This window comes from Rhipicephalus microplus, chromosome 5 (genome assembly GCF_043290135.1).
Source record: "Rhipicephalus microplus isolate Deutch F79 chromosome 5, USDA_Rmic, whole genome shotgun sequence".
In the NCBI taxonomy this organism is placed as follows: Eukaryota; Metazoa; Arthropoda; class Arachnida; order Ixodida; family Ixodidae; genus Rhipicephalus; species Rhipicephalus microplus.
The window spans coordinates 114,396,290-114,423,166 of record NC_134704.1 but is presented as its reverse complement, the minus strand read 5'-3'; the positions used below and the strand labels follow the sequence as shown (position 1 = coordinate 114,423,166).

At 43.2% G+C, this 26,877-nt stretch overlaps 1 long non-coding RNA gene across 1 annotated transcript; it reads left to right on the top strand.

Annotated features, from left to right (window-relative positions):
- Window positions 1-25,716, top strand: LOC142817349 (uncharacterized). Its single transcript, XR_012895188.1, has 2 exons — window positions 1-162; window positions 23,842-25,716. It is a non-coding gene; the product is annotated as an uncharacterized LOC142817349 (long non-coding RNA).
- Window positions 25,717-26,877: the final 1,161 nt, after the last annotated feature.

Genomic DNA, 26,877 nt, shown 5'->3' with positions numbered 1-26,877 from the left:
CGAAGTATAGGACAATACAGCGCTAGTGTTGTCCTATACTTCGTCTGCGTACATCTTGTGTTGTGAGTTATCGAAATTAAAAATGGCTTGCAGAAATGCCACATTGAATATGCTCCCACAGCACCGTTGTCACAGCACGTATCAACAGTCCACCCACCTGAGGTATGAGTTCTGAAATCTGTCCTGCTTAACGTTTAACATGAATAATAATAAGCAGTGGTTGTGTTGAAGCCCACACAATCAAGAGTGTTTGAGGTAAGACGGGTTCAAAAAAAGGGGGCACGCAGCGCTCTTTACAGTTTTTTCTAATCTTTTTGATAGCATGAACCGAATACGTAGGCGGCAGCGTTCGTATGTACCTAGGATATTGCTGTCCTCTAGTAACTGGACAATTATTGGTGTTGGCTGAAGTTTGATATAAGAGAAAGTCAAAACCGAAACAAAACACTTTGTGTTAGCAAACTACGAAACATTTTTGTAACGAGGCATCGGATTTCTATGATTCATAGTGATTTTTTTACTGGAGCAACCAAAATTTTTATGCCTAGAAAATATATGTTTAGTGCGTTTAGCAACTCACTGTGCGTACCCATGGCACACACAATAAATGTGCTCAGCTGCGGCATGTGCGTTCAGTATTTCCAAAATATGCATATTGTGTGGCGGTGCCACGAAGCTTATAAGCAATGCGCACATACTGCCATATATAGTACGCGGCATTTTATTACGCAAGATTACCTGTAAAGAGTTAGTTGTAAAGGGAGATCCTGTAAGCTGAGATATATACGCAAAGTATTCGCGATAGTGTGAGCTACGTTTGTTTATTTGTCTTAACAGCCTCTAAGCAACAATCAGTTCTTCATAAGCGCCTGCTATACCAGGTCGTACATCCAGGTTAACTAGCTTGTCGGATGGCACTGGTATGAGATGTTGCCTCGATTAACGCTGCGGTACCTGGCAAAGGACTGAAACACATTTATTCTTTTTTTTCTGTTTCCCTAAGCTGTTTTCTTAGTGCGGAGCCATTTACCCAGGGCTACCTGAATGTTTTATTCTACAGCGTTTTCTTCTGGCATTGTAGAGAGATACCAAAGATCTTTTATACGCACTTATAAAGATTTAACGAAGCTGCTCCTGAAGCAACTGAAAAGGGTTACGTGGCTTTCGCTAAGATGTAGGAAGCACTTCAGTGGTTCGTTCACGAACATACTTGACGGAAATCATCAACTATTCACGTTCAGTACACGTTGCCATAATTTAGAAAACACTTGCGATAGTGTCATCTGATAGTGTACGCGTAACACATGGATATCACAACTGCTGGGCGTGTGGTGTATTCATACTTCATCATCTTGTTCGTCGTATTTCACGTGCAATGTCACTAGCGTCATTCGGGTGGTGTCTAATAACGCTAAAACTACGTGAAGCGAAGGTAATCAATACCATACTTCAACCATAGCAAAAAAAAGAAATATGTGTTTTTTTATTTTTGGAAAATTCACCTTAAACAGCATGGTGCAAAAGCGGATATAAATTCAATTGTCTGGCGTGAAAAGAATATAAAATACTGCAGATGAAAAGACCTCTCAAATCCTGGTCGTCCAGCTGATGGTCCCCGAGTGGAGCTAGAAACATGACGTTGAGTTTACTCGCGGACCAAATAAAGTTGTTTCACAAGCTCACTCAATCCCTAAGCCAACGTCGAACGAGTGTTTCTAAGTACCGCCTCCATCCTCCTCTTTTAACTCATGTCCTTAGTTACCAGACACTCATGTCAGAACTATAGTTAGCCTCATTTAGTAAGCACGGTTAACAAAAAACATGCAAGGGAGTAGGGGAAAAGTCTGTGCGCACACTAGCAAATACTAAGACTGTGTGAAGGGTTCTCAACAGATGCATGCTTTCCCGCTTCCAGTGGAAATGCTGATTCAATTATGGAGCGCCACAATACACCTTTCCTAATGAAGACTGATTTGTGTGTTTTCAGGACAACGTTGCACATGAAGGTCGTTGTAGCAATCCGGTACACGCAGACAGTTTGTTCCCTAAGCTGCATTCCAGATGCCTTCCTTTCTTTCTCTCCAACAATGGCGATGCATAACCGCATTATCTTCCGAGTGTCGACGGGTTGACAAAAGCAAACGCGTGAAACTGCGCTTCTTTGAAGCCACTTATTAGATATTATACGTGCCATGAGATCTATTCTCTCTCATCTGGAAAAAGTTGTTTATTGTATTTTAATAAGCACGAGTAAGAATTTTCGCAACGAAAGAGTGTGAATCAACCAGGGTAGCATATAGATGCAAAGTACACTGCAACAGTGCTATATTTGACTACGTGATCTTGAGGGCGGGGAGTTACAGACTCGTCCTTCATGAGCACTTTTAAAAAGAAGGACGATCGTTTTAAAACGAAGGACGAACGTAAAAACAATAATTATGCTAAAAAACAAAAGCATTAGGTACAGGTACCATTTCTTTACAGAATATATACAGCTTGTGCAGACTGCGCGTGGTGAGCACTATTGGGCAGCCCCAAATAAGCTTATTGCGTGAAAGTCGGGTAATCCCAGAAGTTGATCTGCGTTTATTGGTAGGTACGTATAAATGAAGCTTCTGAATGATGCCTCAGGTATGTGATGACGCGCACGCAGCGTTTGTGAGCATACATCACTACATACCCATGTAAGTGCTGCTTCCTGGGCTTCATGGAAGCTTGAACCAAAACTATTTCGCCCTTCACAGTGAAAAAATTGGTGCCTGTGGTGACTTTTGCCTGCCCTCAGCGAATATTTGCTTTGTTTTTCATCCAAGATCGGGAATTTGCTTGTTGTTATTGTTTACGAGACCACTCAGCCAACATTTTTCTCCTGCTTCTTCTTCTTCAATCTAGTATACCAATTGGTGGCGGCTATAAAACAATCATGAGCCCACCTCACACCTTCGTTTTGACATCACTGCTATAGTGCTTCCTTTGCAGTGTATTAAACTCGCCGGTACATAAAGCATCGAAACGTACATATAACAAAGCTTAAGACTGTAGCCTTAACAACACGCAGCATCGTCCAACGTGAAGGTGAACAAATATCACAAAACAACGTTTGCTGGTCTAATTCTCTAATCCACGGCAACTGAAGAAAACCGCCATAAGCTAGGAATCGCTAAGAAACAGGGAGATTTTTTTGCAGCATGTAACTGCAAATGCGGTTTAAAAATAAGCAAGGTTAAGTGACAGCAATATAAAGCTTTGTTGCATATTATTTTGGTATGTACTGAAGCAATTTCAGCGAGGAGATTGCATCTCTAATGAAAAGAGTGTGGGAGTAGTTTGAAAGGTTGCACATGACTCCACATAAAACGAATAAAGGTGTGGATGCACCAACATAAATTTAAAAGTAGATCACACATATTTTGAGGTCAATGTGGAGGCGGATAACATATGTACCAACTCAAGGTAAAAGGCGGCATATTCTGGCCAAGTCACTTTAGCGATCGCCTGTGCTAGTCCTTTCGACAACTCACAAAACGCGTGTGTTGTATACAACGGCTGTTCGCCATTGTACAGTTTCAAAACCTAAACCTCCCACAGTTCCTTACTCAGAGGACAAGTTTGAAGTCTCAGTACGGGCTCCATTGCCTAGCACTAGCCTACCATGTAAGACTCCTGCAATGGTGGCGAATACATTTAGTAAACTTTTGAAGTGTAGTCAAGCGCACAGTGTTAGCTAGAAAACATGCTCTTTTAAGCGAAAATATAGCGCAGATGAAACTTCGAAATGTAGTATTCAGTTCGATTCGGCACACTTCATGCACACGGTGTACACACTGTGATGATGAAGGATGAATAAAGTTGACAAAAAAGAAGGTGGTTTTGTCTTTCAGTAGTCTCACATGAACGTTTAAGCCACCGTGTGAATCACCCATTATCTTTGATTGATATAATCAGCCATACATTCTAGAATTTCCTTCACACAGCAGCAACCAGAGTGGTTGTGGGGCGATAGCCTGACCACACTCAACAACATCACACAACATTACAGAATAAACAGATGCAAATACCCACCACTATGCAACAAATAAACAAAAAGCAAGCTGTAACTTGAACGTTGCCGTACACAAACCCTAGCCCGCGGATTCCACGCCTCTATTATCGAAGCCTATACCCGATGAATGCATGTAAATCGCAAAAAATGGTCATACTGCGGCACATGCTTTGGAATTGCCCTCGAAGAGGTGATGTCTCTGCCGCCGCTCACTTCGCCCCGCATGTCAGACAGGAACGAACTCCGACACGAGCGGTTGCTGCTACCAGCTTGCGAAAGTAGGGGCCAGCCACCGCCGCGGCTGAGATCACTGCTGCGCATCGGCTGCGTCGCCCTCGCTGCCACTGGGAGGTGGAACTCACCAGTGATACGCTGGCCTACCAGCTATGGGCCATCCGGCAAGCGGAACATGCCACGAGGGCCCAAGAACTTCGAGCACCACCATTATAATCGACGGAGCGTGGAATAGGACAGGGAATAATTTCTCCTTTTTCCCGCTTCAGACAAAGAAAAGTGAGGGGCTGTTGTTAAAATTCATCATTCATTATTTAGAGAACCACAGAAATAGAAAAAGCGGAACTGATGAGATAAAAACAAACAGGTGATTTTTTGTGAATGTATTTTGTACAAGGCGAGAACCCAGAATCTCAAGCTCAGAAACGTAACCAGGCACGGTAGCATAGCCTTGCACAGCTAAGTAAAGCAAAGCAAAGTGTTGTGTGGCTGCGGAGCCGTTAAAAAAGGAGAGAAGAAAGTAAAGCATAGTACAGTACAGATGATATGGAGAGCGATAGAGAGAAATCACGACAGGAAGTGAAATAATGATGAAAAGCATAAAGCAGTACAGATGATACGGAGAGCAATAGAGAAGAATCATGACAGGAAGAGAAATAATGATAGAAAGAGCAATAAATAAATAAACGAACAAAAATGCATGCAAATTCATCAAGAAAAAAAGAAAAGAGAAAAGACAAGAGTGATGTAGGAACACTTTTGCTCTGAATAGTTGGTGTATGTTTTGAACCTGATGCAAGGCTGCGCTTTCGTGTTCTCTTAGAGCAGCCTCGCAATTTGAAGCTTATTGCAAACAAAAAAGAGTGCCTACCTTCGCGTTTCTGTCAGATTTGGCCCCACTAATATGAAGCTGTTTTAAATAATTATTTTCAATTGTTTACAACCCAGCGAGTCCTCATAATCTTGACCTTTTCGTGGGAGCATCGATGGTACTGTAAAGCGTTTCGATTATGGGCATGTACTGACCTTTTGCTAGTCAATAATAATTAAGGAGTTTCTAGAAGCAGCCAGCCATCTTTCTCCAAAAACGCTTTTTGTATTGTCAAGAAGGTTGACCAAATTAGTGAGTAGGAAAGGAAACGTCCTTCAACCTTTAATTTAGACTAAGGCAGGAGCCGTGAGCCGAATGATATTTTATTATGTCCTCTGGAATCAGCAGGCCGAACTAATCTTACCTAGGATAGCGTGGCACACGCAAGGTCATTCGCCTCCAATCTAGTTATTGCATCATTCTGTTTTCTTCTCAATCGCTTCATGTTTTCATTTTCAATGGCGGGCACAACATTGTCAATTTTCTAGATTTCTTTGCTGCTAAAATCTTTTACCTAGAAAGCTTCTGCATTATTTTGAAAAAAAAGCAAGAACCATTGCAAGGATTATAGCGAGACTCACTTCTTGCTTTACGAAGTTGTAAGGCTGTTTATTTTATGCAAAAAGACGATCCTCCGAAATTATACACCATCACGTTCTGGAATAAACATTCTACGCTAAGTTTCATTCTGCGACAAATCTATCGCATCTCTCGACATTTGAGTTTGTGCGGACGACACTGATGAAGATTACGCGGAAGTACAAATTTATATAGAACAAAGGTAATTGACAGCAGCTGTTGGCATATAAAGTTCAATTATGCGTCTAATAGTGCCACAAAGAACTGCCGGCACTAGAACTTTTCTCACATCTGAATTTCAGCAGCATCAAAGGAACAACATGCATAAAACATAAAAAATAATGCAGCCAAAAGTTGTTCAAATTTTACTATGTGAATATTTTAGAGAATTGTTCTAGCAGCCTACACACGTTGTGTGGCGACCAACTGAGTGATGCGCCTGTGGTGAAATAGTTCGAATACAAAGAAAGTGAAACTCTTGGCATGCCCTTTCTACTAGGAGGCGTTGTGCAGTTGTGTACAAGGCCAAACGTGCATCATATAGCAGAGCTTCTGCTTATATATTATGTATTGAGTCAAAGTATGTACTTACTTTCTTCGCCTACACTCGTAGTCGCGTGACCTTTCATAGAATTTGAGCAGGACTGCTATGCTAGTAATGGTAAAATCCTTTTCAACACAATTTGATTCGAAGGAATACAAGAGAAGAAAATTTTAATGTTTCTAGAGACACCTTCTTCTCCTCATGAATAGAAGAAAAATTAGAAAGTGGTACTCGTGAGAAAAAAAAAGAACTTGCCTCACATAACATTGTTTCGTATTGGGAAGCTTTCATTGTTTTAGGAGCGAGCTTTTTGAGGCGAAGGCAAGTCCCGTGTTGTAGTAGCCGCGGCTAGTACTCAGAGGTCTCACTACATGGCTCTGAGGCGCTCACACCGCCAGTTCTCGTATTGCTCACTTGATGGTGCTGCAGCGCTCCTTTCTCGCTTATGCGTGCTATCATGTGATAGAAGACTGCGTTCGCCCCTGCGTTGAAAAGCGTTCGGTCTGGGCGCGCTCACTCTTTCTCCGGCATTCTGTGAGCTTCTAGTATGAGCGACAAACACAAGGCGGCGTAGTGGAGGCTGTAGCGTGTGCTCGCTGTTTTGAACGATGATCCGCTGGGTGAGATTTACGAACGATTCACGGTTTATCGATGTAACTCTGGAGCTTAGCCTTCTCAACATCATTGACTCGAGTTAGGTTAGGTTAGGTTAGGTTAGGTTCCAGGCCGTTTTTACTTGCTCATTAAAATACAAAAAAAAACACCCCGGTCGTCCACGTTTTTCAAGCAACGGCAGAGTAACAGAAAGAATGTCAAGCGCGCTAGACTTCATCATTAGGGATATTGTTCCCACTATTCCCTCATACATTAGGGACACTAACGACTTTCTCCGTGAAATCACCGGACTCAGGGTTCCTAACGATAGCATCCTTGTGACAATGGATGTATTGTCACTTTACACGAACATCCCACAGTCAGATGACATTGATGCAACAGTCACAGCATTCAAGAAGGCCAGTGTGTCGGTGTGCTTAGATGAGGACACGCTGTCCACTGTGCTGCGGTTTGTACTCAACCACAATAACTTTGAGTTCGATAATAAGCACTTTCTACAGATAAACGGCACCACTACGGTTACAAAGATGGCTCGTAAATACGCGAATATTTTTATGACATCCATTGAAAAAACTTTTCTTGCAACCAAGACAGTAAAGCCTCTCGTGTACAAAAAATTCTTGGACAATATATTCATGATTTGGCATCATGGAGAGGAAAGTCTGCTGTCATTCATAGATGACTTTAATTCAAGTCGCTCAGCAATCTCGTTTACAGACACCTTCTCCAAGTCAAATATAAAACTTCTTGATGTAACTGTTCAAATTAATTAGAAAGAAATTTGCATGAACCTCTACAAAAAACCAACGGATTTCCACCAGTATGTTTATTTTAATAGTAGCCGTCCGCATCACTGCAAGACAGCCATCCCACACTCGCAAGCACACCGATACCGGTGAATTTGTCCGGACTGTCAGATTTCGAAGGTCATGCTAAGGATCTTAAAACGGCCCTTGTAGCAAAAGAGTACCCAGAGAGAATTATCGATGATGCTATAAGCCGGGCGGGCAGTTTAGATAGGAACGAAATTTCGTTGGGCTCGAAACCACGCCATTCAAAAAACAAAACTAACCTTGTCGAGACATACTCGTCCACACTACCGCACCTCATAAATATCCTTTCAAAACATTTTAACATCATACAGTATAGTGCGCGTCTATCCTCAATTTTCATGGAGCCGTCGCGAGTGGTCAACCGCCGCGAAAGAACATAAAAGTCATTCTAGTTAGAGCTAAGATGACCAAATCTGAAAGCAGTGAACCGGGTTGTTAGCCATGCGGGAAACCACTCTAACAAGTCTGCAAACACATGATCGCCGCCGGTGTTTTCAAGGCTTCGTCCTCAGTCTTCAAATTCAAGATTAAGGACTCGCTCATCTGTGACAGCCAGAACGTGGTATATGTGCTGCATTGCGAGATCTGTGACGAGCAGTATATTGGTCAGACTGGTACGGCGTTCAGACTACGTTTCAATACCCACAAAGCCCACGCCCATGCACTACCAAACTTTCCTTTTTCCAAGCGTCTGAATTTGCAAGAACACTCATTCGATAAAATACGAGTCACCCTTGTCCAGCCAGGCTTCCGCGGGACTTGTGAACAGGAACAAAGGGAGTCATACTTCATCCACAAATTCTAAACACTAACACATGACATCAATGAAAGCATCGGCAACCTATAGTTCCTTAAAACGTGCAGAGGTGAGATGGGACACGAATTGAGTATGGCATAATCATTATATTATTCCTCGACATGATCAAAGGATGTGCCCAAAAGTTATAAGGGGGAATGGACCAACCGAACATATCTTTATGTTGTGTTCGCATATGTGTTTACTTGTTTTAGGACCGTTTTTATTTACTTTATATTATTGTTTTTATTAAAGTTTATTATTAATATTATTTTATTTTTGTATTACTGTTTTGTCGGTTTGCATTTCCTAGAGTTTCCAGAGTTGTACACATATCTCCTGCATAACATCACCGGTTCCATTATCTCTTATTATTTGTTGCATTTTCACATTTCTTTCTGTGTTCGACCATAAAGTATACTAATGTTTCCCTTATTACTTGTAAGTGGGAGAACCCAACCAGTGCCAGCCGGTTTGAATTACAAGTGCTTCGGGTAGTGGTACAAAAGGACTGGATATTTGCACCTTGGCATATGACCAGCATGTGCCTCCTGGTCTAAAATTCAGCCTGTACTTTTCAAAGGGCCTTGTGTGTTTTCCCCAGCTTCGCCCCAAAATCTACCGCCCCCCCCCCACACAAATGGAACGTGTCAGTGTGGTGTCAGCGAAACACCTGTTTCCGCTTTTTTTCCTAAATGACAACAGAAGAGGCTGCATCGGGAGGGGGGGGGCTCACTTTGCCAGAGTTACCCCTTTCGCTACAAGCAATTGCCTGCCACCCAAGCTCACCAACAATGTTCCTCCATGACATTCAGCGGTGCGTCACGCAAGCCTCCCTGCTCTCTCCTTCTTTCATCGCTTTTTAGGGGCGAAGCTCCTTAGGGCGTGGGCTGTGCGTCCCCTGTATGTAGCCAATCTAGTTTAGTTCTTGCAGTGTTCACTAGATGGCGGTACCGTCCCCTGTATGTAGCCACCTCTAGTTTAGTTCTTGCAGTGTTCACTAAATGGCGGTACCGTCTCCTGTATGTAGCCACCTCTCGTTTAGTTCTTGTAGTGTTTACTAGATGGTGGTACTTGTAGCTGATGATGAAAAGATGCAAGATGTTATAAACTAGAAAGCGGTACTTGTAGTTGATGAAAGACGCGAGATCTTATAAAATAGGAATGATGTCACATATGGTGCGTGTCATTGGTTGAAGGCAATCGTTCGATTTAGTGCGGCGACGTACGCTAGGGGGAGCGATGTAATGAAATCGAGTGGGCAAAATGTACAGAGGATTCATGGTTTACCAGGTTTATCTCCGGAGCTTCGCCCACTCATCATCATTCACTTCGTGGATATGGCGGCACTTTTTTTCTTTTCCCTATTTTTTCTTTCTTTTTTTTGGGTACCCTATTGAATTTTTTGTTCGTTGATTCAGCTTATGCTGCCTTTATTATTATGGTTTGCCCAAACATACGACATGTGTCCCACTATAAACAGGACCTCTCTCACCCTTCTCTCTTTTGCTAGCTCCAGCCAATGAGACGAGAACTGGTGGGCACAGCATACCGCAGCACTGTAAAATATTACTAATTTGTCGCTCTCCCCCGTTTCGTCCTTGCACCACCGTGTCGATACGGCATGTTCGAATAGCGTCGCACTTATTCACAAACTCTGACGTAGACCGGTTCATCGGTCGAAAGGAAACTAAGACAACCACTAACTTGTGTCGCTTCTATTCAGTATATATATATATATATATATATATATATATATATATATATATATATATATATATATATATATATATATATATATTGTTTACCAAAAAAGTAAGCTCGCAGAAGAGCTAGCATTCACCAGGAACAAACTACGGAGCAGCTGATTTCTTCACTCGAAGAAAACAGTGGAAGGCGTTCTTATATATCCTGCTGATAAATAAACTTACCGAAAGGATAAAACTTGATAACAGAATTAGAAGCCAACTACAATTAAAACTTACACAAAAAAATCCTTCGCGAGTGCTCATTCTTTTCTTTCAATTTCACTGCGTCCCTTCTGCCACGCCGCCCGACAAGACGGCGAGTGAATCGCCTACAGCGGTAAACCGAAATAGGGACAATCATTTGTTCGCAACTCCCCACAAGTAATGAAAATGGAGTGAGAGTCTGCTTCATTGTCATTGTTTTAGATCTGCTTTACGTAGCCTCTCTCGGCTGCGGCTTAAATCGTTCTCACTGCGACCAAGTACTGCTGCGATGCTGAAGAACTCCGCGGAATGATGCGACGCATGGCTGCGGAAATCGACAGCTGGCACGCAAGAGGAGCTTTAAAAGAAAATCAGAGGCAGTCAGAAAAAGAGAAGATAAAAATATTCTTATCCCCAGGCAACTTAATAATAGTGCAACGTGAATTGACTTCAACTTGCGAGTAACAATAAAGTTTCTGTAGAACCGGTTCTCAAACTATTAATTCGCAGTAAGGTGATGACATGCTTTTATTAGCTGTGAATATAGAGTTGCGCAGAAAAATGGAATAACAAACTGCACATAAATGAAAGCGTTTGAGAGCAGCACTTGTTCTTATAAAGACAAAACAATCACTAGTTGCGCAGTGATATCGGAACTGGCATAAGCGCTGATTGTTTGTTTTTTCTTCAAGAACAATGGCACGTAAACACATTAGGAAGGAATGAATAATTCAAAATTTAGAGGTCATTCATAAATGCTAGGACACGTACTTGGGAACAAAAAATAAATAAAGTAGTAATAATACGTATTAAAATAAATCAGGACTACAAAGAATCACCTGCTCTGACTGAGTAGCACCCACTGCCTTTTGGTGTAGCAATGGTCTTCTTAACTACACTACTATCAAATTGCGTTCTTTCAGTACTGCTACGGCGTATGTAAACTACGAAAGCAGTGTTTTGCCGCTCAAAGACTTGCTATAACTTTAACAGACAAGGCTGTGCAAGTTACAAAAGGCAATGTATAAATAAAAAAGTACTAATGATTTCTGACAATCGCTCAGAATTTGTAGCATGGCAGTAAATATATGTCTGCGGCACCGAGTCGTCTACTAACGGTGCATGTATATAAAATTAACCCTGTATAGTTGAATGATAGGCACTCTAGAAAACTTCTAATCTGTTTATCAGTACTTCAAAATACAATAAACATCATAGTTTTTAGGGGTGACAAGGAATATCACATATTGGTGTCAAAAATTTAACTATAAAGCACAACACGGCTCATATGAAGCAAGAACTTTTAATGTGCACAAAGTTGACTCGTCATGATATCCAAATCTCACAGTTTAAATACGAGAACAAGCTAGAATAGAATAGAAAATATTGTTGTGGCACTGGCCTTAGCAAGACGATGTTAAAGAAAGAACAGGTACATATGGTCAAGCATATACAGCTATATATAGCACTTGATCATATAAGGCAAGACTATAGATTTGCTAAAGTGAAGACATAACTTTACTCGGCGACAACTTTCTGTGGCATCACAGCTAAGGCTACGAATCCCAAGCACGCACTTTTTAACTACGCTTCTGTATGTAGTTGACGAACACTTTTTTGGCATGCTGCGTGGCATTATGGACAGTATAAAGAGAAAAGATGTAAATATTATGTTCAAGGCTGTTCGCTATATTATTAAGAAGCATCAGCCGTGTAGGTTTCTCGCTCTTTGCTGTTACTAGTTTTCTCATCTTCTGGAGCCATTTCATCTTTTTCCTGTCCCGGTACACAAGAATGGCGTCGCTTGGTTCCAGCAAGCATCAAAGCTTATAAGCGAATATGAGTACGTGGTCATCAGGTGATGTGCATTCATCGAGCAGGTAGAAACAAAGGCAGTGGTGCATCGTGAAATACCTTGTTTCCCGCGCATGCAATTACCGAGTTTTTTTCTGCAAGTGATAACTTCAGCGGAAGTGGGACTCTGATCAAAATAGCCACCTTGGAAGTGACACCGGAGACCTGCCATTCTTCAGCAACACCAGCTGCTTGGAAGAAAGAGCGCGATTGGAAAGGGTATGTAAAACCAATGAACCTTTTTCTAAATTACGTTGCGTACGTCGTCGGTGTTTTAGCTGGCTAATACTCTTGATACGATAACGCTGAAGATTGCGTACCGTAACACCACTCTCGTTGGTGTCTACGGAGGTAGTCGTTCTTTGCGCATTGTCTGGGTAATAGAGAGAGAGAGAGAGAGGTAAAGTTTATTGTGTTTGGCAGATGGCTGGGCTGGGCTCCCACCTAGAAGCAAATGGAGGGACCATGTCTCCCGGCAGCTTCCTTGCCCTTCTTAATCGCCTGAAGTTGCTTGTGCAGGCCCGAACTGAGCAGCGCCGTCCACCTACGTGCCCAAAAGTCTTCATTGGAAGCCGCAGCCACAAAATTTATGACTAATGCTGGACATTCACATAGGAGATGGTCAAAAGCGGCTCTGGTGGTACAATGCTGGCATAGATTAGAACTATGGATGTCGGGATATATGTGGTGCATGATGACGGCGTTCGTGTATGTGCGTGTTTGTAGCTGCCACCACTGAACTGTCTGGGCTTCATTTAGCTTGGGATGAGGCGGAGGGCACTCTTGCCTTTGCAGTCGATAGTGTTTAGTTATGTTTTAAAATTAGTGAGCCGATTGTCCCATTCCTACACCAGTTCAGAAAAGGCTGTTTGGGTGGCCGCTTCGTCTGACGCTACTCGTAACGTGAGACCTCAAGCCACGTTTTGCTCCACTTCATTCGGACTTTCCTCCGGGTTACCTAGAGGTGGGTGGGCAGGGATTCGAAGGATGTGAACATATTTGTCCGCCTCGTGAATTTTGCCTGTACTGAGAATCCGCAATGCCTCGGGGGAGATTCTGCCACTGGCGTAGCTTCGAACAGCTGTCTGCGAGTCGCGGATTACTCATGAGGCGTTAGTGTGGGCTATGGCCATCGTGATAGCCACTTCTGCTGTTTCTACGTTCCGTGTGATGATTGACTCACTGCTTTCGCATTGTTGTGTGTGGTCTACGACAGCGCCCACGAAGTGAAGACGTTCCAGGTAGCATGCGGCGTCCACAAAGACCACCTCATGGTTGCGCCCAAACATATTTGACATGACTCTGGCTCTACTGACACGTCTGCCATTGTTGTGTTCAGGGTGCATGTTTCTTAGTTTGGGTGTTACTGTGAGCTTGGCACGGATAGTGCGTGGTATGTTATGTCTGTCTTCATGTTGAGTGGGGTAAGAACTACCAAGATTACGTAGAATCTGGCGGCCTGGCTTAGTCTGGGCTAATCGCTTGAATTGGGAGATTCGTTGCGCCTCATTAAGTTCCTCAAGGGCATTGTGTAAACTAAGCTGAACAAGAAGTTCGGTGTTGGTGTTTTAAGGCAAACATAGCGCTTGTTTGCAAATACTACTAATTAGGCTTATGAGTTTTGACTTTTCTGCAGTGAATCATTGGTGATACGCCGCCGTATAGGTGATGTGACTTAGAACAATTAATTAGATCAGACGATTGATGCTAGCCTATTTCATGCCTTTGTTTTTATTGGAAATGCGCCTAATGAGGCACATCGTGTTAGACACTCTGGCTTCATTGTTGCGAGCTGTCTCTGCGTTGTTATCTTCTCTTTCTATGATCAAACATAGCACCCAGATTTTCTCCACGGTTAATAGAAGTGATCGTAGATTGTAGTGAGTTTTATATCGGCGTGTGTCTGCGCTTGGGGATGTTGTTTAGGTGGCCGACCTCTAAGTGTAGGGCAATATAGCAGTAGCTCAGATTTCTCTGCCGAGCAGGATAGTCCTGTTCCTTGGAAATACCGTTGAACTGTGTCAATCCCCTTTTGTAATCTCTGTTCAATGAAACCATCACTGACGTCGCACATCCAGAGGGTGATGTTGTCAGCGTAAATGGTGTGATAAAGTCTTTGGATGTTTTGTAATTTCGACGGAATACCAATGAGGGCGAGTCTAAACAACAAGTGAGAGATCACGGAACCCTGCGGAGTGCCCGCGCTTCCCATAGAAATTTCGGATGATCTGAGTACTCCACAGTGATCGGGGCCATTCTGCTGTAAGAAATGCTCTTATATAGTGATACGTGTGAAGCCCCAAGTTTGGGGTGTTGAACTATTATAGAATGGTGCTATGCTTGATAGAGTCAAAAGCTTTTTGAGATGTAGACCAAGTATGCGCTTAGGGGAGCGTCCTGTACTGTCAATGATGTGATGCTTAAGCTGCAACATGGCATCCTGTGTTGAAAGATGCCTGCGGAAGCTAATGATGGTGTGAGGAAAAAGTCATTGTCTTCGAGGTAATTTGTTAGTCTTGTCAGGAAACCGCGTTCAATCAATTTGCCTATGCAAGAGATTAAGGCAATGGGCGTAAGATTGTCAATATTCAGTGGTTTTCCTGCTTTTGGAATCAGAATCCCCTGTTACTTTTGCCACTGCGGGGGCGAAATTCCGGTGTTCCAGCAGTTAATGATCTAGTCTGTGATATGCGTGATCAACTCATCATCCAATGAGGGTGGCGATTTGGGCTTGTTGGTATGGTTGCATGATGATGGATGGTAGCGCAGACAACGAACACGGACAAGAGAAGGCACATAGACACAACACAGCGCTAACTTTCAACAACAGTTTATTACACGCAGATCTCCGTGGTGTATGCGATCCACCACGCCAACGTCGCACGTGCGTAGCTCTAAAAACCATCAAATATAACCAACGCGCGTGTTCCAATACTTTACAATTTTATATTTTTCAATCTTTTTTTACTTCTTCTTTCTTCCTTTTATCCCATGTTACCACAAACCCTATCGCGAATACATGTAATCAAGTTCCTTATCTGTCAACACCACTGATGGGCTGCTCACACACGTGTCACCTAGCTCTGCAATTCTGCCGGCCTCCAATACCAACCGCGTCATCTCGTGCCTACTTCTATTGATTATAACCGTTTCCTTGAATTTCGGTGTGCACTTACATCTCTGGCAATGAAGGGAAAGAAAACCATCAGGAACAACACTATTTACTTTGTTATTGTGCTCGCGCAAGCGATCGTTTATGCATCTACTGGTCTGACCGATATAACACTTTCCACAAGTAAGTGGAATGAGGTATACAACACACATGATGCACTCCACAAATAGGTTTCTATGTTTCTTTTGGCATACATTTGATTTTCCCTTGTCTGGTCTTGTGCCGTTGCTGAAGGATTGCACAGAAAAGTGCTGGAGAAAAGATGTGAAGGGATGGATAGGGTGAGCTCAAGAAAGGAAAGTTTTGCCGTAATTCCATACATGCATAAGGTTTCTCACAGGATAAAAAAGATTGCGGAAAAATGTGGCACTAACGTAGTTTTCTCGGCACCCAATAAGTTGGTGAGTCTTTGCAGAAGCACAAGACCAGACAAGGGAAAATCAAATGTATGCCAAAAGAAACATAGAAACCTATTTGTGGAGTGCATCATGTGTGTTGTATACCTCATTCCACTTACTTGTGGAAAGTGTTATATCGGTCAGACCAGTAGATGCATAAACGATCGCTTGCGCGAGCACAATAACAAAGTAAATAGTGTTGTTCCTGATGGTTTTCTTTCCCTTCATTGCCAGAGATGTAAGTGCACACCGAAATTCAAGGAAACGGTTATAATCAATAGAAGTAGGCACGAGATGACGCGGTTGGTATTGGAGGCCGGCAGAATTGCAGAGCTAGGTGACACGTGTGTGAGCAGCCCATCAGTGGTGTTGACAGATAAGGAACTTGATTACATGTATTCGCGATAGGGTTTGTGGTAACATGGGATAAAAGGAAGAAAGAAGAAGTAAAAAAAGATTGAAAAATATAAAATTGTAAAGTATTGGAACACGCGCGTTGGTTATATTTGATGGTTTTTAGAGCTACGCACGTGCGACGTTGGCGTGGTGGATCGCATACACCACGGAGATCTGCGTGTAATAAACTGTTGTTGAAAGTTAGCGCTGTGTTGTGTCTATGTGCCTTCTCTTGTCCGTGTTCGTTGTCTGCGCTACCATCCATCATCATGCAACCATACCAACAAGCCCAAATCGCCACCCTCATTGACTTCATTTCTCGTTCAACGGGCTCTTTCGTTCATGTACTGCGAGATCCTTCGGGTGTTGTAGCCCTCATCGTCAACGCCGTGTGCAAGGCAAGAACGCTCAGTTTTTCCATAAGGAACAAGATTCTACCAGAGGATGTTCGAGCGCTCTTCGGAGGGTGTACCCCTTCAGATGGGCACAGAACGAGGATCATGAAAATTCAGCGCTCAGAATGGCTTCGACAGGTACGCCTTTTCAGAGCCTACCTACGGGCGCAGATGCATCGAACTTACGAGTCATATGCAGCGGAGATTCACTTTCGAAAGCATCTACGTCTGGCAGACCAAATGATAGAATTCCACTGGAAGCTTCAATTACGACTGTTACGTGATTTGGTGGACAAAGTGCGCGTGAGTGCAACCTCCAACGTTCATGTGGCAGAAGGCATCTGCCTACCGGACTTTGTACTAGAAGTATTGGGACTTGGGCCAAAGTTTGCCGTGCAACCTCAAAAGAACAAGCCGGAACTCGTATCAATTGTACGTCAAGTGTCGAAGCGGGTTCCCGAGGATCAAGCCACCAGGATCATCAACGAAGGTGTGGACGCTTTAAAATTGTGTAGGCCTCCATGCCGCAGTTTGCCTCTCAAACGCGTGGAAACTTACTTGACACAGCATGCTCTGAGTGTACTTCCAGTCGATAAAGAAGGAGGGTTTGCGGTTTTCTCGCATGATGAATTTAAAGAAAAGGCTAAAAGTGCTATTACGGCAGTGTTCAGCGAAAAGAAAAGTATTTCGATTGAAAAAGTGAGGGGAAAAGCAATAGAACTTTGTAAGAGGATGAATCTAGAAGGTGTGCTTAGCGGTATCAGAAAAAGTAAAAATGACAGTCTGGATGTGTTCTTTAGTGCTAAAACGCATAAGGAAGGAGTACCGTTCAGAGTGATAGTGTCGGAGAAGGACACGTGGCAAAAAGCTGTAGCTGTGTATCTGCAAAGAACATTAAACTTGCTTGACATAAATGACCCCTTCCTGACAAAAAATTCGGAACAGGTGATAAGTTTCGTCAGGGAACGAAAAAACATAGGGTTAAAAGCGTTTTCGGCTGACATAAAAGATCTGTACTATTCTCTGCCACAATCAGCAGTATTAACAAGTGTTGGCGAATGCATCGATGAGTACGGTGCCGTTAGATTTAGCTCACAAGCAGGTACGTCCGTCGACAATTTCTTAGAATTACTTAGGTTTTACTTGTCGTCAACGTTTATTGAAAACAATGGTACCCTGTATCTGCAAAAACAAGGAGTATGCATTGGCTCGTGCTTAGCACCAGTTTTAAGTAATTTGTTTTTGGCTGAAATGGACAGGAGGCTATCAGGACGCCTAAATGAATACAATGTTGTGCACGTATTTAGGTACGTCGATGACTTTTTAGTGTTTATCAATGACAGAACTGCAGATTTTGCTACTCAATGTAATAGCGTGTGTAGCGTTTTTCGTGAGGGGCTTAACCCACTTGAAGTGACTTTTGAAATGCCATGTGACGGAAGGCTCAGATTTCTTGACATTAACTTTCAATTCTCAGATGAAAAGACATGCTGGTGTTACGAGCCCAGAGCAAGTAAGCCTTTACTACAGTTTCACTCAGCGCATACTAAACTGGTAAAACGAGGCATTGCGAAGATGTGCTTGAGTGAGGCACTGAAGAAGTCCTGCCGGTGCCTCATGAATGAAAGCTTCAGACAACAGGTCTCGAGGCTAAGCAATGCCGGGTACCCCAAGAGCCTCGTCGTGTCCGTTGCTGAAGGATTGCACAGAAAAGTGCTGGAGAAAAGATGTGAAGGGATGGATAGGGTGAGCTCAAGAAAGGAAAGTTTTGCCGTAATTCCATACATGCATAAGGTTTCTCACAGGATAAAAAAGATTGCGGAAAAATGTGGCACTAACGTAGTTTTCTCGGCACCCAATAAGTTGGTGAGTCTTTGCAGAAGCACAAGACCAGACAAGGGAAAATCAAATGTATGCCAAAAGAAACATAGAAACCTATTTGTGGAGTGCATCATGTGTGTTGTATACCTCATTCCACTTACTTGTGGAAAGTGTTATATCGGTCAGACCAGTAGATGCATAAACGATCGCTTGCGCGAGCACAATAACAAAGTAAATAGTGTTGTTCCTGATGGTTTTCTTTCCCTTCATTGCCAGAGATGTAAGTGCACACCGAAATTCAAGGAAACGGTTATAATCAATAGAAGTAGGCACGAGATGACGCGGTTGGTATTGGAGGCCGGCAGAATTGCAGAGCTAGGTGACACGTGTGTGAGCAGCCCATCAGTGGTGTTGACAGATAAGGAACTTGATTACATGTATTCGCGATAGGGTTTGTGGTAACATGGGATAAAAGGAAGAAAGAAGAAGTAAAAAAAGATTGAAAAATATAAAATTGTAAAGTATTGGAACACGCGCGTTGGTTATATTTGATGGTTTTTAGAGCTACGCACGTGCGACGTTGGCGTGGTGGATCGCATACACCACGGAGATCTGCGTGTAATAAACTGTTGTTGAAAGTTAGCGCTGTGTTGTGTCTATGTGCCTTCTCTTGTCCGTGTTCGTTGTCTGCGCTACCATCCATCATCATGTCATCATCCAAATTACGTATTAGGGGCGAAGCTCCTTATAGCTGCACCCGTTCGTCCCTCGCTGTCGTAGTAGTAGTAGTGTGTAAAAAGTCTTACATTTGGACCTCTAAGGTGGTGCCAGTGGGAGATTTGTTCTGTGGGTTGTTAAACAATAAAAACTTCGCAAGGTGCGCGTTAACTAAAAGCCGAACTCTCCTGTCTCTCATTCCCCCTCAGCAGCCATTGACATGTACATTGAGCACTATCTGACAAGAAAGGGTTGCTACGTTATACCCGTTAGGCGTAACCTCCTTGATTTTAGAAAGGTTTAGCGAGCCTTGGGCCGCAGTGCCATGAATACAGTGAACTAGTATATACCATGAACTCAAGGTGGTTAAAGGTGGGAAGTAAACATATAGCGTAAGCCGTAAGAAAGTGTTTGTGTGCCTCCTCTGGTTCAGTCCTTGGAATGTCCGCTGGATGGCGGTGCTTCTATATGAGTAATATATGATGAAAAGATGCGAGATGGTGGTACTTGGAGTGTTGAATAGGTGGACGAACAGATGGACAGACATAATGGGTAGACACACAGACAGATGCATGAACGGACGCACGGATGGCTGCACGGACGGATGGACGCATTGATGGTCGCAGGAGCGGATGCATGAACGAACGCAGGGACGGACGCTCAGATGGACCTGCGGATGCATGAACAGGCGCACGCACGGACGGGTGGATGAACGCACGAATGGACGGACGGAAACGAGAACAAATGGACGGACGAATGCTTCGCCCCACTCTCCATCATCCACACTGTGGATATTCTGCCATTTTTATTTTGTTCGTGATATTGTCAAGACCTGTTGCAGATTTGGTGTTTAGTTCATTTAGAGTGGTGATGACCTGGCCCGTGTAATCTGGATTATGCTGAGTAGGAGCACGGGAGATGTTTTGAGCTCTACCTTCCTAAAAAACTCTTCGTCGGTGGCCTTGTATGCATGGATTAGTTTGTTGATAATTTGTCATAGGGCGGTTTTGTTGTCTTCTAGATTGAACAGGAACCGTAGAAAATGGCATGTCTTACTAAGACTTAGCTGCCTGTTCAACACATCGCAGGTTTCATCCCAGCTTTGCTGCCTTAGCTGCGCTGCATACATCTCTATCTCTGTGGTATGAGAAGTGCTATGCGTTTCCTGAGGTTTCCGTTTTGTTTCTGTGTGTTCCACCTCTCTTGGAGCGATTGCTTTGCCATCCACATGTGGAAGAGCCTTGTATTATTCTTCTATTATTTGGTATATAACGGCCGCGAGCGCATCAGGAAGGGCCCAGTATACTCCAATGTAGCGTTGATGCAAGCGCACGCTGAGCACAGCGACGCTACGTTAGCAAAAGGGGAGAACTCTATAGTCAGACGCCAGGCACGACCGGCACGGCCCGATGGCAACTGGCGCGAAATGCGACATGCTGCATTTCGTGCCGATGCGTTACCCAGACAACACTGCGTCTCCCTGTTTTCATGACGGAGGGACGCCAGACGTGCTGAAACGCGCATGCGCCAAAGCAACGCAGTGCGGAGGGCGCCTGCTAACATATGGCAACACCGGCGCCTGGCGTGGCAACGACGGCGTGACGCAACGAAATGAACGCTGGCGAGTACGTGCACCGCGTCACGTCGAAATGTATTGACGCCTTGACTGTGGCATGTAGTCATGTTCTCACATGACACGCATCTCATGATTATCCTGTTTGCACCAGTCACATACCTTCGTCATCCATCGACGTCACGTATCACCAAATTTGGCACATGTGAAGCTAGCGAAATGGCCGTGAGCGCGTCACGAGCGTGGCATGTAGTCTTATTGTTCCATGATACACATGTCGTGATTATCACGTTTTGATGTGTCATTTACCCATGTCGTCCGTTCGCGTCTCGTAATACTCAGTATGGTACATGTGATTGATTGATTTGACTGATATGTGGGGTTTAACGTCCCAAAACCACTTATGAGTATGAGAGACGCCGTGGTGGAGAGCTCTAGAAGTTTGGACCACCTGGGGTTCTTTGACGTACACCCAAATCTGAGCACACGGGCCTACAACATTTCTGCCTCCATCGGAAATGCAGCCGCCACAGCCTGAATATAAACCCGCGACCTGCGGGTCAGCTGCCGAGTATCTTAGTCACTAAACCACCGTGGCGGGGCAAGTTTGGTACATATGAAACTAGCGAAACGGCCGCGAGTGCATCATGAGCGTAGCATGTAGTGATGTTACATGACACGCATCTCATTTTTATTATGTTTGCACCAGTATCATACCTTCGTCATCCATTCACAAACCGTAATAGCAAATGTGGTATATGTGACGCTAGCGAAACGGTCGTGAGCGCATCATGAGCGTGGCATGTAGTCATGGTGTTACATGACACGCATGTCATGATTTTCATGTTAGGATCTGTCGTTTGTGTTCTCCATACACTCATGTCATACCATACCAGTTTTTCAACATGTCATGTGAACGCAACCACCGCAAGAGCTGGAGGACCAGGGAATGCAAATCATGACATTCTTGACATACATATCATGATTTTCATCTAATGAAAAGTCGAATATGTTCTTCATACAGTCCTGTTATGCCATACCACGTTTGGTATCGATAACATTATCGAAACGGCCAGGTCAACTAAAAGTCGTAGGCAGATAGATAGATAGATAGATAGATAGATAGATAGATAGATAGATAGATAGATACGCTGAAAGTCGCGAATGTTCGCTAAGAAATGCTTCGCATTTATTAGAGAGATAGACACGCTCAAAGCCACCGAAGTTTGCTAAGCAATGCTTCGCATAAAACAGCATCCTTAGCTGATTGAAGATTGCGTTCCACCCACTTCAATTTATAAGCGTCAGACGCCCGCTCATGACCCATCGGTGTGAAGATTTCTGCTTCTGGTCACTGCCTTCGCGTTAAAAAAGTGACGTGAGTATCTCCAGCGTGTTCTTGCATCTCTAAAACAATGAAAACACTGATTACACCCAAATATGCACTGCTATCTGGGAGATGACTTCTTGGCTTTGCGTTGTAGCAATTTCCCAGTACCTGCTCGGCCGTACACTTCTTTTTTTCTGGAAAAAATCACAATGTTCAAAGATGCTTCTTGTCTCTTTATTCTTTAAAAATGCTTCTTTTACTTATTTTCTCCCAAATAAATGAAAGATTTATTGCATGGTGGTCTTGTGAAAAAGTACATGTTGAATGCTCTTGTGAAACCGAAACCGAAAAAACATGAAAACGAATTAATTTGCGTAGTAACACGTGTGCAGAAGCTCCGCCCAAGTAGCTTCGGCTGTGCTGCTACAGAAAATTGTCGCCGAATGTAGATTCGGGTGTACCTTGAAACGCGAGTGTTTCTGCCAAGTTAATATCTGTTGTTGAGGCGGCTGCTCCATTATCGGTATTATAAGGTCTGCAATTGCAAAAGTTTTTTCGATAGATACACAGAAATTCAAGCTCTGGCAAATGTATGATCTGTGTTTGAAGGTGCATTTTTGTTTCGTCTCTTCTATTTTTTCTAAACAACAAGAAAGCAGTCGTACTCCCTTTGTTGCGCCACTAAATATTCGCAAAAGCAGCGCCCGAAATTTCATGGTCCCCCGAATGTAACAGGTCGGCCGTTCTCACTCTGAATAACAACCTTCGATTTTTGCACTGGTCATTTTACACCTAGCGTGGCGGGCCCTTGTACTTCTGGTTTATGGACCGGTGATGGTGACGTTGAGTGTGCATGGAACGGAGTTCCATCAAAGAGCCGGCTTGACGGTTAATTACCCGCGCTTAAACCACGGTCACGTTAGCAACGTCCAAAGGAGCTGTCGATGTATTAAGAAATCATATGCGGTCGGTTCCCAGAGTGCAACGCCAGCTCAAGTTCGTTGCGGGATTAGTCACCAAGGCGGTAGCTATTGCATGGGCTGCTAATATTACAGCGTGCCACATTACAACAGGCTGAATGCATATTTAGGTGGCACGACCGTAAGAAATGTCTTTACAATCCTCCTCTATGTTCGCACACATTAAGTAGCATAAAATCAGTGTTGTAGCCAAGCTATGCTGTTTAGATTAATTTTGCACCCACAAAAGCAGCTATATATGGTCAAACCAGGCAATCCTGGAAGGTTCTCAAATCGTTACAATTGTTTGGCATTTTTCTTATAGGATCGCACGCAGGACGCGATCAGTCCAGCTCACTTTAGCGCTTACGCAAGCACGTGCCATAAGGCTCGAATGTTCGATGCGGCACGCATAAAACCCGACGCACCGCATCGCGGATTAGATTACTCGATGGCTGACGATGATGACCGATTCCTGCCTTTGTTAAGGTCACAATCACGTGCGATTTAATGAAGGTGATGGATGACTTTCATCTTATGGAGCTAAGCGCATCACTTCGAACTGTAAGAAGTGATTTGGTCATATAAAGACAGTCTCGTTGACTTCGATATAGACAAATATAAAGAAGTTAAAGCATGCACATCACTGCACCGCAAGGTTTCTCAGGGCTTTTCTCAGCCGACTGCGCATGCAGGAAGCAGATGAAATCTATTTTAATATTTACCCTTTTCTTACCGGTTTCCTTCTTATTCCTTTCAGTCCCATTCGCCCATCCACCATGTTGTATTGTGGAGGTGTTCTCCAGAGAGAAAGACAGTTACAACGCCGCGCCTATTGACTCTTCTGAGAACCTGTACGCGAAGAGGACATCGAGAAACGATCGCCTGCAGACAAAAGACTATCATTCTTTGACGTTCTTTGAAGTGAAATATGCTAATGCGGGGCCAATATTTTCCTAAGAAGTAGTATGAAAGTGCCTATTTGTAGAAATCCCTGTCTTTCCACATGGAGCGAGCGTGGTGAAGGAGGACTTTTCTTATTCCGGCTTTAGATCGCAATTCACGCCACGTGAGCAGTTTAAAGGTATGAGTGATATGAGGCTCACAACCTAGCCTTATTATCACAAGAAGCCGTGGAAATGTAGCTTTATTGCAGAAAACGCTGCCTTGTTGTGAAACAACTGTCAGCTCCATGCTGTACTTCAGAAGCTAACCACTGTCATTGAAAAGGCGAAAAATGCACTTTTATATCTGACGCTTTTGCTATCTCATTGAATACGAAAGTTTCCTAAAACACAATTAATGGTGCCAGTAGCACAGTAGGCAGAATGTGCGCTTAATTTCAGCACACTCTTTGCATGTAATGTATTTGTAATGAAGCCAAGTGGCCCGAACCATTTACAATGAGCGCCGTTTAGGTGACTCTTACGCACTTGTGGAGCTAGGCTTCTGTAGCTAAATGGCGCTGGAAGATTGGGCCAGTTCCCAATTACGTGTCGAATTCCGGGCGCATGCGGACACACAGAAGGTGAAATATTTAGCAGTTGGTGTACTGTGGGCTGCGTGGACGTTGGAACGGTTTCCTGCAGTCGGAAATGAATGGAAGCGGAGGAAATGACTACGCCGCGAGGTGTTTTACAGGGAAGGATATCTGGAGCTTCTATTTGACAACCCGAAGAGTGCAGTTTTCACCATTTCTAAGCAGTTTTTTTTTACTATACTGTTATATATAGCTCGAGCTCCTCACCAATGTTCGTACAAAACCGAGTTATGACGGCGGTGTTCCGTGGAAATATCAAATCATTATGACAAATAGTAAATTGTGTTCAGAACATAAATCATGTTAGGCCAATTTTTCGTGAGTGGCGAATACGTTACATGGTACGTTCTTTGAAAAGGGTAACGTTGCTCTTTCTCGTACTTGGTCAGATCTTCAATGACTGCGACTAAAAGTTCTCAACCATTCTAGTCCCGCTGAATATGCCCCTCAGACTGCTTAGCGTTAGCAGGAAGGCTGTTCCATGTTGATAAGGAACTAAAAAAGCCATGGAGCTTTCCATAATCAGTAAGGCACAGTGTAAGTAATAAATTGTTGTAAGCTGCGAATCTTGTCTGGATGGTGTTAACGTAAAATAGTTTGTAAAAATTTGTTAACTAGAGAAGGGTTCTTCAGTATTTTTAAGAACACTATACACAACTCGTATTTAACAAGGCTATGTTGTAAAAGCACTCTGTGATTATAAATCATGAAGAAAACACAGTAGCTGAATGAGTTGAACGATAGTAATTGAATGGCCTCATTTTGTAAATGTTTTAGTGCTGATATATTTGATAGATGAGTGGTTTCTCACTTAATATATTTGCTCAAATTTTCGCGCTCATCGCGGACGTGATACATCTGAGCAAATGATAATTGCGTATCATAAAACAAAACAAATTCTCAAGCCAGATGCACTGATACCGTTGTTAATTTATTCTGCATTGTTCAGGCTTCTTGTTTGCTGCTCTGCTCTTCGAAAGAAATGTGTGTGTTTGATTACCTCGTTTCTTCGCGAAGTTTTTCTCTGACGATCAGTTAAAAAGTTGAAACCTAAAGCTCCATATAATAATAAACTACAAGAGTAATCGTCACTGACTACAGATGTCTTTCAGTTTGTCAGTCACTGTACATTGCTCAATGACTCAATAAAATATTACTTGGGGCACTGCCAGCTTTTCAAGGGACACTCATGAATTCCCAGAGTAATCCTAACCCACGGCCACGTCCAAGAAACTAAGTAGTGCGTCTGGGTAATGAAAAACTTACTACGAACACCACCGGGTCCTGAATTGCCGTCCGGCGTGTCTCAGCTACGTAGGTGCCATGTGGAGAAGTGGGCAGTGTGCTCTAAAGTAGAAACTCCGGCACCGGCTTTAATAACAGTCGTTGCCCACTTCTCGGACCATTTCTGCAAGGGTGGTTCTGATTAAGAATAAATGATAGAGTGACGCTTCAGGCTACCAATTGTATCGTGTTTCAGATCTCGAGTAATGCTTAACCATAAAACAAATGCCGCACTTCCTCCTATAACTTGAAACTTTGGTCAGTACGGATTACGTGTCTTCATTTTATCGTCGAAAATGTCTTATGTTTTCGAAGTTTACGCACTAAGCTTCACGCTTTATTATATATTGTCACGATTTAATAATTGGTTTCACAATAGAGGGGAACGAAGCGAGCAGCACGAGCAGCAGTTGCTGAGTTTTTTGAGAAAGACGACGTTCGGGCATCTGCTCTTGCGTTCTTTTGTCTGAATACCACCTTGCCTATTCTTGTCTTGTCTTGTCTTGTCTCCTAGGAGCTCGTCGCAACGAAGTCTTGTGCCTTTTTTTTGCCACGTTGGGCCAATATGCACAATATTTTGTTCAATGAACGTGTACATGTTTTTTTTTATTTCGTCACCGTTAGTATAGCTCTATCGATTCATCAAAAGAAAAGGTATAAATTTGCAATGGCGTCTCTCTTTTTCAAGTCCAATATGTTTTGCTTTGCTGGTGAAAGACAACATTGGCAAAAATGAGTAGTTGACGCATCGATATCCTAGTATGTTTGCACTTGGCCAATTACAATATACAGTTAAAACACTAATCGGCTGTTGTAGAGATGTTCATGGAACAGCTTTAGTATAAAACATATCGCAACACTAAACAGCAAGTAGATAATTTTCCACTGATGTAACAAAAGTTCTAGATGTGAAAATCTCCCGGGGTAGCAGATTCTAATGTTTAACAATTCTGAAAAATAACTGTGTTTAGC